The 14,181-nt window shown below is 49.1% G+C and overlaps 1 protein-coding gene across 3 annotated transcripts in view; it reads right to left on the bottom strand.

The window, feature by feature from the left end:
* The window catches only part of LOC137414258 (uncharacterized), a 201,566-nt gene that overhangs the window by 172,013 nt on the left and 15,372 nt on the right, over positions 1-14,181 (bottom strand). The window lies entirely within an intron of this gene.

Genomic DNA, 14,181 nt, shown 5'->3' with positions numbered 1-14,181 from the left:
AAGAGGAAAAATTTGTTTCTTGGGTTTGTTGATCTGGAGAAAGCATTTGATAGGGTTCCACGTGAAGTAGTGACATGGGTGTAGTGAAATTATACTGAAGGTGAACCCGGGAGTGCTCGCTTATCCCACTAAAGGGGCGTCTATAAGACCCGGGACAACCGCGACGCAAGGACACTCCAGCGACACTTACTGTGACATATAGTCCTGTAGTTTGAATGGTATGTACGCACCTATATGCTGGACTTGCTTGCTTTGCCTATTGATATCGGTCATTTCCCATGTAATACTCCGATTCTGATGTCTATTGCATGAATGTATTTTACAGGATGTTACCACAGATCTAAATGATATTAAACCTACCCAAGGTACAAGTCGTGTCTGTGGCTGATTTTCACGACAATTTAATATCATTTAAATCTACGAAATGGCTGAACACAAGATGATCATGGTACCGATCCTCGACGCCAACGCACAACCCGAGGAGTCGGGGTCAGAGTTCACCCACTGACTCAAAACGCTGGAGAATTATTTCGCAGCGCATGAAACCGAGCCCACCGCCGCGGTGAAGCTGTCCGTGTTACAGTCGAAGGTCCATCACCGCGTCTACCGGTGCATTGCTCGATTTGAGACGTACGCCACTGCTCTGGCCGAGCTCAAGCGAATATACATAAAGAAACGGAGTGCCGTGCACGGCCGGCATCAGCTCTCTCAGCGGCGACAACAACCTTCGGAATCGATCGATCGCTAGGCACAGGAGCTGCGACACCTCCTTGCGGACAGCGCTCAGGAGGTACGGACACACGAGCAAGTTCAGGATGACCTTCTCCGAGATTCTTTCGTCTCTGGGATCAGCTCTGGAGCCTTGAGGCTCCGACTCTTGGAGACCGCGGAGCTGACATTCACGGAGGCACTACGGTTGGCTCACGTCTTTACAGATGCCCGTGAACAATCTACCGCTTATGACCACCCACGAGTCGTGGCGGGGACTTCTCAACTCGCGCGACCGGAGAGGGTTACCGCCGAGGATATGGGGGAGGACTCGACCACGGCCGAGTCTCTGGGTGCTCCTGAAGCGGACTCGGCTTCCGGCCTGACTGCTGCTACCGCTGCCCGGCCACGGCCTGAACGGCACGCGAAGTGTTATTTTTGTGGTAATCGGCAGCACCCCAGATTAGAGTGCCCGGCTCGGGAGGCAATATGCCATCTGTGCTCCACCAAGGGCCATTTCGCGAAGGTCTGCAAGAAGTCCGCGCGAGGTACGTGAGCCCGCGCGGCCTTGAATGGGCTTATAGCTGAGCCAACGGACTGCGTACCGAGCGGAGCGCCCCGCCCGGCCTTGATGAGCGTATCCCCTCCTTGTGGGCCCCTGGCTGCACGCTCGTCCTTGGTGGGGGACTTCGGGCCGCCGAAACAACTGGCGCGACCACGACCGGCCGCGGAGCGATCGGCCTTGGCTGGCGTCCGGACGCCCACTTCAAACAAGCAACGAGGTACTGCTTTGAAAACTCCTCTGGATTCGCAGCGAACGCTGCACGGGACTCGAGCGCCATCTGACGACGGCTTTTACGAATTACACGCTATCGCACCAGCTCATGAAACGGTGGATGGCAGTGATCCTCTACGCGTGACTCGAGCGCCCTCTAGCGGCGGCTCTTACGATTTACATGCTCCTGCTCCAGCGCGGCCAACTATGCGCTTGTCACGAGGGTCCTCCACGGGCTGCCCGAACGACCGGCAAACTGCAGGCGGTGTGGGAACGTCCTCTGACAGTGGCCTTTACGATTTACATGCTCCTGCTCCAGCACGGCCAACTATGCCCTTGTTACGGGGGTCCTCCACGGGCTGCCCGAACGACCGGAAAACTGCAGCCTGTGTGGGATCCACTCGCGAGGCGCGATCTTCTCGCCCGGACGGCACAATACCTGCCGGATCTTCCGGCCTTGCTCAGGCCATCATTCCGCTCAAGGTCGAGGGCGTTTTTGCGCAAGCCTTAATCGACACGGGGTCTACGGATAGTTTTATCGATCAACGACTAGTGCATCAACATGGGTGGCCGGTTCTCGGGACTACACGACGGATCTTCATGGCCTCCCAAGGACTTCGGCTGAGCACAAAAGGGGCATGTCGATTGAAACTTGTGATAAAGGGACGCATGTTCCCAGACGTGTATCTCATGGTATTACCTGCGTTATGTGTCGACGTTCTGTTAGGACACGATTTCCTTAAGCGACATGGACGTTTGGAAATGGACTTTGGTGGGCCGGACACGCTTGCTGTGTGCGCCCTCGCTCAGATGCACGTGGAGCCTCTCTCGCTGTTCCCCAACCTGACCACTGATTGTACCCCTGTAGCCGTAAAATCGCGGCGCTACTCTCACGCAGACGCGCAATTCATTGCGGAAGAAACGGCCCAGCTCTTAAAGGACGGTATTATAGAACCCAGTCGGTCGCCGTGGCGGGCCCAAGTCTTAGTGGTGCGAAGTGAGGCCCATCGCCGGCGCATGGTAATCGACTACTCACAGACGATTAATCGTTTTACACAGCTGGATGCCTACCCCTTACCGGGGATGGATGCACTGGTACGCCAGGTGGCCCTGTACTCTGTTTACAGCACTCTCGATCTGCGTAGTGCGTATCATCAGGTCCCCATCTCTAGGGCTGATCGCGTCTATACAGCCTTTGAATCGGGTCAACGGTTGTACCAGTTCACTCGACTCCCTTTTGGGGTAACTAACAGGGTCGCATGTTTTCAGAGGGCTATGGATGACCTCGTTACGAAGGAGAACTTGACCGATGTCTTTGTCTATCTGGACAATCTTACGGTTTGTGGGTATGACCAGGGGCATCACGACGCTAATCTGAAGCGCTTCCTCGAGGTCGCGCAGAAATATCGCCTAACCATGTATGAGGCTAAGTGTCGTTACTCTCTACGCATGGTAGATCTTCTGGGGTACACCGTGACCCATGGCTCTGTCTCTCCGGATAAGGAGGAGCGTCTGCGACCTTTGCTCGATATGGCTCCGCCTAGCGATCGGGCTTCGCTGAAACGCGCTCTTGGGCTGTTCGCCCACTATTCAAAGTAGGTGCAAAATTTATCCGCGAAGCTCCGCCCCCTTGTGGCCTGCGACACGTTCCCCATGGGCCCGGCCGCCATGGCGGCCTTCGGGGGCCTTAAAGCCGACATCGCTGGCGCCGCTGTAGCGACAATTGACGAGAGTGCATCTTTCGTCTTGGAAAGTGATGCCTCGGATCATGCGATAGTGGCGACTCTCTCCCAAGGGGGGCGCCCTGTGGCTTTCTTTTCGCGGACTCTCACCTCCGCTGAGCGGAGGCGTTCGTCTGTCGAAAAGGAAGCGTACGCGATCGTCGAATCAATTCGGCGATGGCGGCCGTACTTGCTCGGGCGGTGTTTCCAAATCGTCACGGACCAACAAAGCGTTGCATTCATGTACGACACCTTACATGCTCAACACATTAAGAATGAGAAAATCACTCGCTGGCGTATCGAACTCGCCGACTTCTGCTACACCATCAAATACCGCCCGGGGAAGGATAACCTGGTCGCCGACGCCTTATTGAGGCCGGCCACTTGCGCGGGGGTTGTAACTTTGGAGGGACTGCGTGCTTTGCACGGCACTATGTGTCATCCCGGGGTGGCGCGTTTCGCGCATTTTGTGCACAGTGGTAATCTGCCGTACTCGATTGAGGACATCCGCCGGATCTGTCGTGATTGCACTATCTGTGCGGAGCTCAAACCGCGTTTTTACAACCCTCCTATGGGGACGCTGGTTAGGGCTACTAGACCGTGGGAGCGATTGGCGATGGATTTCAAAGGGCCGCTGCCGGTGTCGAGTAACTCTCGTTATCTGCTCACTATCGTTGATGAGTATTCGCGATTCCCCTTTGCTTATACGTGCGGGGATATGTCGGCTGCCACGGTTATACGATGCCTGCAGAATTTGTTTTCTATGTTTGGGTATCCGGCCTACGTGCATACCAATCGGGGTGCGGTGTTCCTGTCTCAGGAGGTGAGGGGCTACTTGCTCCAAAATAATGTCGCTTCGAGCTACACCACCCCGTACCGGCCCCAGGCGAATGGGCAGACCGAACGCTTTAATGGGTTTATATGGAGGGCCGTCATGCTAAGCCTCAGGACCCTCGGCCGGGGCCTCGATAAATGGGCGTGGTCGCTACCTGCGGCTCTAAACTCGATCCGGGCTCTCCTATGTACAGCCACCAACCAGACTCCTCACGAAAGACTGTTCCACCACCCTAGAAGCTCGGGTAGTATCCAATCTTTACCCAACTGGCTCGCTGAGCCGGGGCCGGCCTATCTCAAACGAGCGGTTCGCGCTAGCAAGTACGACCCCTTTGTTGATAAGGTGCGGGTACTCCAGGCTAATCCCGAGCATGCTCGTGTGATAACGGCAGACGGACGCGAGTCTACTGTCTCTGTACGCCATCTCGCCCCTCGTGGGGTCGACGACAGAGATATCGACGAACCAATCTACGAGTCTATGGACTCTACCGAAGCTTCCTCTATGGAACTACTGCCGTCACTTCCGTCGTCGCCTACTCCCTTGCCTGATGGCTCTGGGGTGCCCCCTCCGACACCCACCTCCGGCAGCTATTCCGACGCGGGGGACTCCGGGCTTGGGGACGCCGTACCCGGTAGTCTCCGGACACGAACTGGCAGGGTAGTTCGCCGCCCCGACCGCTACGGGTGGACTGACTGACGTGGATTGACGTACCCCATTCGATTATTGCTGACGCTTGCTTGCGACCTGCCTAGCGGCAGTATAGTTTTAACGGCGGGGAGAATGTAGTGAAATTATACTGAAGGTGAACCCGGGAGTGCTCGCTTATCCCACTAAAGGGGCGTCTATAAGACCCGGGACAACCGCGACGCAAGGACACTCCAACGACACTTACTGTGACATATAGTCCTGTAGTTTGAATGGTATGTACGCACGTATATATGCTGGACTTGCTTGCTTTGCCTATTGATATCGGTCATTTCCCATGTAATACTCCGATTCTGATGTCTATTGCATGAATGTATTTTACAGGATGTTACCACAGATCTAAATGATATTAAACCTACCCAAGGTACAAGTCGTGTCTGTGGCTGATTTTCACGACATTGGGCAATGAGGAAGTTAGGAGTGCAGGAATTGGTTGATCAGAGTAGTGAAGGTAATGTACAAAAGAGCGTGCACAGCTGTAAGGACGAAGGATGGGAACAGTGGTGAGTTTTAGGTGAAGGTGGGAGTGCATCAGGGGTCGGTACTAAGTCCAGTACTATTTGTAGCTGTGATGGAGGTGCTGGCTCGGAATGTAAAGGAGGGTTTACCGTGGGAGTTGTTGTATGCAGATGATCTGGTGTTGATTGCAGAAAGTATGGATGGACTGAAGGAAAAGATGAACAAGTGGAAGGAATGTATGGAGACAAAAGGTCTGAAGGTGAATATCGGAAAAACGAAGGTGATGGCAAGTGGTAAAGCATGTGGTGAGGTGGAAAGAACTGGGAAGTGGCCGTGTGCTGTGTGCAGGAAGGGTGTCGGAGTGAATTCAATTCAATGTACAATGTGCGCTGGGTGGGTTCATCAAAAATGTAGTGGTTTGAGAGGGTCATTAACCAGTGTGGCAGCTACATTCAAGTGTAAGGTGTGCACAGAGGGAGCTGCAGATGGAGGAAATGTTGAGTTGGATCTTGGAGACGGCGTGAAGCTGGAAGGTGTGAAAACATTTTGTTACCTAGGAGACATGCTGAATGGAGAAGGTGGATCAGACACGGCAACGGTTGCTAGAGTGAGATGTGCATGGAAGAAGTTTCGGGAACAGAGTGGCGTGCTGACGAGGAGGGGAGTGTCATTGAAGCTGAAGGGAAAGGTGTATGCTGCATGTGTGAGAAGTGTTATGATTTATGGGAGCGAGACATGGGTAATGAACGTACAGCAGCAACGAAGGCTGGAAAGGGTGGAAATGCGAATGGTCCGGTGGATGTGTGGAGTATCGTTGAGAGAGAGGAAGACAAATGATGAATTGCGAAAGATGATGGGAATAGAGCCTGTGATGGATGCTGTGAAGAGGAACAGGTTGAGATGGTTTGGTCATGTGTTGAGGAAGGATGAATAGAGTGATGGAAATGAATGTCGAAGGAAGTAGAGGACGGGGAAGACCGAGAAAGACTTGGCTAAAGATGGTCGAAGAAGAAATGCGGGCAAAGGGGTTAACAAGGGGAGATGCAGAAAATAGGGCAAAATGGAGACGATTGTCATGGGGACCGCAAGGCTAACCCCCACTCTTGCAGGGAAAATGGCCTTAAAATGACTGTTGTTGTTGTTGTTGTTTTGTACAGTGGAACAAAACAGAAAAGGCTGAAAAAAATTAATAAAACTTAACTTATTCCACACAAGAACTGCCTTGAGAGGCCATTTTTCCCCGCAGAGCGGGTGTTGGCCTTTTTTGGGCACAGTGGTCCCCTTTATGAAGTAATGTTTTACGGCCGGATGCCCTTCCTGCCATCAACCCTGTTAGTCACCTCTTGCAACACACAGGGAATTAGCAGTGAACTGGTACTCAATTTGCCAAACACAGAAGGATGACAGGCTGAGTCAACCCCCCTTGGAGCTAATTCAGCGATCGACCGGGATTCGAACCCAGGATCCTAGGATCCCAAGCCGGCACCCTAACTGCGAAGCCAACACCAGGCTACTAGCTTATTCCACACAGAAATCCTAAAATGGCCGGGACAATATTATTGGCACCTTTTAGACGTTGTTAGAAATAAATAGATTTCAAGCAGGTGATTCTCCTTTCCTGAGGAATTGAACTCACCTATGGTGAGGTACAGGTGCCTGCAATATAAAAAAAATATCAATCATTCAACCAGTTTGATTAGAGAAAAGGAGTCATTCTGCTGTTTTGTGTCGCTGTGTGTACCGCAATGAGCATGAAGAAAAGAAAGAAATCCAGAGAATTGTCTGAGGTCAGACACAGGATTCTAGCCAAGCATGGACAATCTCAGCATGACAAGTCTATCTTTATAAAAAACTCTTCCTCACTCGCCCTCCACTGCCCTCTCTCCACCTCACCCCCAGGAATACCTTTGGCTACGGCTTCCCCTTCGCTCCCACCTTTTGTTCATATGTGTGTTGTACCGTCCACCAAACAGCGATGACTCCATCTACATCTCGCTGTCTGATAATATGGACCAACTTCTATCTACCCATCCCAACTCTCTCTTCCTCATATGTGGTGATTTCAATTGTCACCATGCCAGTTGGCTGGGTGTGGGTACCTCTCTCACCAGCCACGGCTCTTCAGCAAAGGACTTCTGCGACTCACTGGGACTGACACAATCTGTCAATTTCCCGACCCGGATCTCAGTCAACGGAGCATCTTCTCTTCTGGATTTGGTTATGACAAACTTCCCTGAAAATGTCTGCTGCTCTTCTTCTGCTCCAATCGGCTCATCTGATCATGTGCTTGTCAAAGTGGACATCTCTCTGACCATTCTCAGAGAGCCTCCTCAGCGTCGACGAGTCTGGCATTTCACTCAGGCCAACTGGCACGGTCTTCAAGCAGCCATCAATCATCTGGACTGGTCTCCCATCTCTACCGCCTCTGACATCAACTCATCCTGGGAATTCTTTCAAAGTAAATTGCTCTCTCTCATGCACAGATTGATCCCATCTCGTCTTCAGTTGTCATACCCTTCCTCCCGTCCATGGTACATGGAATCTTGTGGTGAGGCTGTTGCCCTGAAACAACTTGCTTTCGTCTCCTGGAAAGCAAATCCAACAGAAGGAAATCTCATTTCCTTTCACAAAGCCCGAAACAAGTGTGTGTCCACCCTCAGGAGAGCCAGGAAACAATATCTCACCGTTCTCAAGACCGAACTCTCTTGTCTGTCTCCCTCTTCCAAATCCTGGTGGCGTCTGGTCAAATCTGTTTCTGGTGTTTGTTCCCCCTCCATCCCCTCCCTCACCTCAAACGGCTTAACGGCTGACTCCGCACGTGAAAAAGCTGAATGCCTCAACTCTGTGTTTGCCTCTAAATCTTGTGTCCCAAACCCATCCCTCTCTGTACCCACCATACCCAGTCATACCCAGCTGCTCCTGGACTCTGTGTCCTTTCCTCCTGACAAGGTGGAAAAGTTTCTGTCAACCCTCGACTCTGATTCTGCAACTGGTCCTGACGGCATCAGCCCACGGGTCCTAAAATCATGTTCTTCCGCTCTTTCACTCCCTCTTTCTGTTCTCTTCACCCTCTCCTTTGCTCAAGGTCATCTGCCATCTGCTTGGAAATCAGCCAACATCACCGCTTTGCACAAAAAAGGTGCAAAAACAGATCCCAGCAACTACAGACCAATCAGCCTTCTCCCAATTATCAGCAAAGTCATGGAATCCATCATTGCTTCAGATATGAAATCTTTCCTCTTCTCCAATGGCTTGATCTCTGATCATCAATTTGGTTTCAGACCTGGTCACTCTACTCTGGACATGCTGCTTCTGCTTTCTCAACAATGGATGGAGGTCCTCAACGCCAAACAGGAAATTAGAGCTGTCTCCCTTGACATTTCACGTGCCTTCGATACGGTCTGGCACCCTGCTCTGCTCACCAAACTCTCCTCCTTTGGTATCCATGGAAATCTCCACGCATGGCTGGCGGACCTCCTCTCTGGTCGTAGTCAACGTGTGGCCCTGAATGGGTTTCTCTCATCTCCTCTTCCTGTTCAGGCTGGAGTTCCCCAAGGTAGTGTTCTGGGCCCTGTGCTTTTCCTGGTCTTCATCAATGATCTCTCTGACTCTCTTGAAAATCCTCTCTATCTCTTTGCTGACGACTCTACTCTCTGTCGCTCCATTCCTCATCCCTCAGATCAGCAGACTGCAGCCTCCTCACTCTCTGCAGACCTGGACAAAATCACAGACTGGGCAAACAAATGGAACATGTCTTTCAATCCTGATAAATCTCACACTCTTACGATGTCTCTCCGAAAAGACCGACTGGAAAACCCTCCCATCCACTTTCTGAATAATCCTCTCCAAGAAGTTCTGTCACTCAAGCTTTTGGGTCTCACTATTTGCCATGATCTTTCCTGGGAAAACCACATTTCAAATCTGGCCTCCAAAGCCAGTCGCCGACTGGGCATCCTCCGTCGTGTGAAGTCCTTCCTTGACACACCTGAGCTCCTCACCACATACAAGGCTTTCATCCGCAGCTCTATGGAATACTGCTCTCCCCTCTGGTCTGGTGCTCCTGCCTCACACCTAGCCTGTCTTCACGCTGTTGAAACCAAAGCGTTCAGAATCATTGGAATCTCCCGCGATGAAGCTAACTCCAAGGGCCTTTCACTCACTCACCGCAGGCAGGTTGGTGGTCTTTCCGTCTTCTACCGACTCCTCTCTGGCCTTGCCCCCCCCAGCCCTCTCTGGGCTCTGTCCCCCAAATATTCCTACAGGTCGCACAAGATCTGCCTGCAACCCTCTTATGGTTAAACTGCCAAAATCAAGACTTTCTGCTCACCTTCACTCCTTCATTCCTCCTTTTCTCCCGCCTCTGGAACAAACTCCCTCACTCTCTTCAATCCCACTCTACCCTCCAGGTCTTTAAAACAGCTGTTCACCACCATCTCTTATCCTCCCCCATCCAAAACCTTGATCTTTTCTACCCCCGCTAATTTCGGTCACCATGTGTTTTATACCTCTCTCCCCCCCCCCCCCCCCTCCCCTTCCCACGCCTCCTGCCCCCAAGCCCTCTCCCTCCCACACTTCTCCCTGCTCTCAAATGTTGTGGTTGTGTGCTTCCCCTTCTCTCCCCATCTTGGCTTCCGCTCCCTCTTTTGTATATTTTGTTTGTCTGGTTGATTTGTTTGTGAAATAAATGTTAGCTCTTTCACGAGCCTCGATTCAGTATACAAAAAAAAAAAAAAAAAAAAAAAAAAAAAAAAAGTCCATCTCCAGAGACCTTGATGTTCCTGTGTCCACCATACGCAATGTTATCAGGAAGTTTAAGGGCCATTGCACTGTAGCCAATCTCCATGGACATGGCCGCAAGAGAAATCTTGATCAAAGATTGCAGCGGAGGATTGTTCAAATGGTGGAGAAAGAACCTCGATCAACTGCTAAACAGATTCAAGCTCACCTTCAGACACAAGGTATGACAGTTTCAACTCGCACCATCCGTCACCAACTAAATGAAAGGGGGTTCTATGGTAGGAGACCCAGGAGGACCCCACTGCTGAGAGAGAGACATAAGAAAGCCCGACTGGAGTTTACAAAACACACCTGAACAAGCCAAAATGTTTCTGGGAGAATGAATGTCTTGTGGACTGATGAGACCAAATTAGAGCTTTTTGGTCAAGCACATAATCTCCATGTTTACAGAAAACAAAATGAAGCCTTCAAAGAAAAGAACACCTTCCCTGCAGACAAGCATGGAGGAGGTTCAGTGATGTTTTGGGGTTGCTGTGCTGCCTCTGGCACTGGGTACTTGAATGTGTGCATGGCATCATTAAATCAGGAGATTACCAAGGAATTTTGGAGCGTAATGTTGAACCCAGTGTCAGAAAGCTGGGTCTCCATCGAAGATCATGGGTCTTGCAGCAGGACATTGACCCCAAACACACTTCAAAAAGCACCCAGGAACGGTTCAATACAAAACTCTGGACTGTTCTGAAGTGGCCAGAAATGAGTCCAGATCTAAATCCCATTGAACACCTGTGGGGAGATCTGAAAACAGCAGTTGGGAGAAGGCACCCTTCAAATCTGGGAGAACTGGAGCAGTTTGCACAAGAAGAGTGGGACAAACTGTCAGTCGAGAGGTGTAGGAAAGCTCATTCCTGGCTGCAGGAAGTGCTTCCCTGCAGTTATTTTGTCCAAAGTGATACCAAATATTAGGTCCAGGGTGTCAATAGTTTTGTCAATGCCATTTATTTTTATTTTCTGATTTAAAAGGATATATTAAGTTCTGAATCAAAAACAAAGGTGCTGTAATATTAACAGTGAAATAAATAATTGTGGAGACCAAATACTTTTGTCAATTTCAACTTATTTTTATAGACAATTGTGAGTTATTTGAAAAAACTGCAAGGGGGCCAATATTTTTGGCCATGATTGTGTATATATATATATATCAACTGTGAGAAATAGTAGAAACTCTACAGTATGAGTCGGGCGTCTCATTTGCATTAAATAAATAATCGGGAGATTAAATCAGACACGGACGTAGCTTCAGGACGTCGATCTTTAATTTTCGACAAGCTTTCGACCAACAAAGGTCTTCTTCTTAGTCTACAGAAACAACAGGCATGTATATCAGACAAGTATGTCTGGTGATATGTGTGTAAGATGTGTGATATGTGAAGAAAATGCATACAATGGAAGAGCCACGCTAAAGCTCACTCACCATCCCCAAGTTCAACGGAAGTGAAGCACAGCTTACAGTTACCATTCGCGTTACAGTTCGGTGCACGTGCAGATACAAATATAGAGATACATACATACATAAACACACAAGCATATATTCATATGCCATTTATATTCATATAATATATTTATATATTTATTTATATATTTATATAAATGACATCTAAAGGTAGAATGAAAGAATGAGTGAATGAATGAATGAATGAGTGAATGAATGAATGAATGAATGAGTTACATTAATGATTTGATTGAGTTGATGTAGGAACATTCTTTAATCATCAAAATTTATGCCATGAGGGATTTTTGTCTGAAGTTTATGTATCCAAAAGGACTCACGTTTCAGAATCGTGGTGTGTGATCGATTTGTGATTGATTCAATGGCAGAGATTTGAATGTCATTTATAGAGTGATCCGGTTGATTAAAGTGTATCGTGTAAGGTAGAGATTTGCCCTGACTGGTGTGGAAGTTATTGATTTCGGACCAGGTGTTATTAAATCGTGTGTAGAGTTATTTGTAATAATATTGTTACGGATTCGGAGCACGGCGCTCCCCTTACCAAGGGGGGGTTTAGTCCCCTTGTCTTGTACACTGGCCGTCTCCGATCCTGAAGCTATCCCGCTCCCTTGTGGGGTGGGATTGGCCGAGGTGATTGGTCAAGGGATTCCCAGACACCTCCGCCAATCCCTCCACAACGCAGGTGGATAACTCCGCTCGAATCCCGGACAAGATGGTATTTGCCGAGCGGTTTAGCAATCCGCAATCCGAGCCGTTAGCGATTGACTAACCCGATTGTAAGCGGTTCTGCCAAAATCGTACCACGTATATCAATTGGGGACAGGACGAAAGCGATCGAATAAGAGAGGAAACCAAAGTAAAGGGAGAACAAAGATTTATTAGCTACGTACAAAAACCCGAAGAGGAAACAAAAGAAGGGCATGTACAAGGGAAGAAGAAGAAGCAGACACAGGGAAAGCTATACAGGCTTAACTTATGAAACGCCCAGCACAGAACAAACACACTTACACGAAAGGATGGAATGGCAGGGATGGTATGGGAAGGAAGAGAAGGGTCCAGGCAGATGGTAGGCGTTGAGGTCCGGCTCCAAGCGCGCGCTCCGGGCCACGCTTTGGGGTCGAGGCGAAACCCGGCAAACAGCTCCGCGTGTCGTTGGATGCGACCGGACAATTATATAGCGGGGGAAAGCTGGTATGTTGCATACGCAATTCAAATCTCTGCCGGTCAATCTCCGTGGCTCTCTTTCTGCCGCTTGCCTCTGCTCGCTCCACTCGACCTCTGTAAGTAGTCCGCGGCGGCGCTTATATTGGCCGCCCGTGTATCAAGCCGCCTGCCTTTTGGAAACGCCCACCGGTGAGCTCGCCTCGGCCTTGGTTGGTCGCGAGGGCTCACCGGTCCCGCCCCTTGATGAGGCGTTGGCAGAGCCACGCCTTGTTCCTGGCGCTTGGCTGACTCCTCCCCCTTCTTCTCCAAGACGACCGTGTGCGTAATGGCAGCGCACGAGTTAGAAAATCAATCGCACTGATGTTGAGGGAGCTGTAGGGCCTATCCTTATTTAATTTGATGCAACGTAAGGTCAACTAGTGGAAACATGGCCTTAACTGAAACACACAATAATGATATAACTACAGAGATGTTTTATGGTTCGCTACGTGATGCGATGAACTAACTAGGGGACGACCTTTGACCTTTACACGAATGGAGGTATTTACAAAGAATTATTTACAATGTGAAGGATTCTCAAATCCGCAACAATATATATATACTTGTATATATATATATATACTAGCTTCGTTACTGAGGAACGGGCTCATTTTAGCTGAGGATGACTGTACCTGAGTTGCTGTGTTGTCATGATTTACACCAATCATAATACAAACAATTATTTTGCACAAATGTATTTGTTGTGTTTGTGATATTACATTTTTATCGGCAATTTAGGTTGAAGATTCAGGTTGAATGTTTTTTTTTCAAGAAAGAACCCCTCAGCACATACATAGGGGAGGAGTAGGTGCAGACTGGAAGTTTGGGCCGATTACACCTCACCACCACGTAATTCAAAACACCTCACCACCAAGTAATTTAAAACACCTCACAGCCATAAAACACATAATAAAAACACTTCACCACCATGAAATTGAAAACACCTCACAGCCATAAAACACGTAATAAAAACACCTCACAGCCATAAAACACGTAATAAAAACACCTCACCACCACAAAATTAAAAACACCTCACAGCCATAAAACACATAATAAAAACACCTCACAGCCATAAAACACGCAATAAAAACACCTCACAGCCACGAAATTAAAAACACCTCACCATCACGTCATTTAAAAACACCTCACCACCAAGTAATTCAAAACACCTCACCACCACATAATTAAAAACACCTCACCTCCACATAATTATAAATACCTCACCACCACGTGATTCAAAACACCTCAACACCATGTGATTTTAAAACACCTCACTACCACGTCATTTAAAAACACCTCACCACCACATAATTCAAAATACCTCACCACGACGTGATTCAAAACCACCACAACGTTATTAAAAACACTTCACAACCACGGAAACAAAAGTTTGAGGGAGTCGTTAAGTGACAACACAGACACTGCCCAGATGTGTAGACATATAGATAAAATTAATAATGACTGTACCCGAGTTGCCGTTTTTTCATGGTTTAAACCAATCATAATTCAAACAATTATTTTGCACAAATGT

This window comes from Myxine glutinosa, chromosome 2, assembly GCF_964187855.1.
Source record: "Myxine glutinosa chromosome 2, kmMyxGlut1.1, whole genome shotgun sequence".
Classification (NCBI taxonomy): Eukaryota; Metazoa; Chordata; class Myxini; order Myxiniformes; family Myxinidae; genus Myxine; species Myxine glutinosa.
This window is presented reverse-complemented; position numbering and strand designations above follow the sequence as displayed.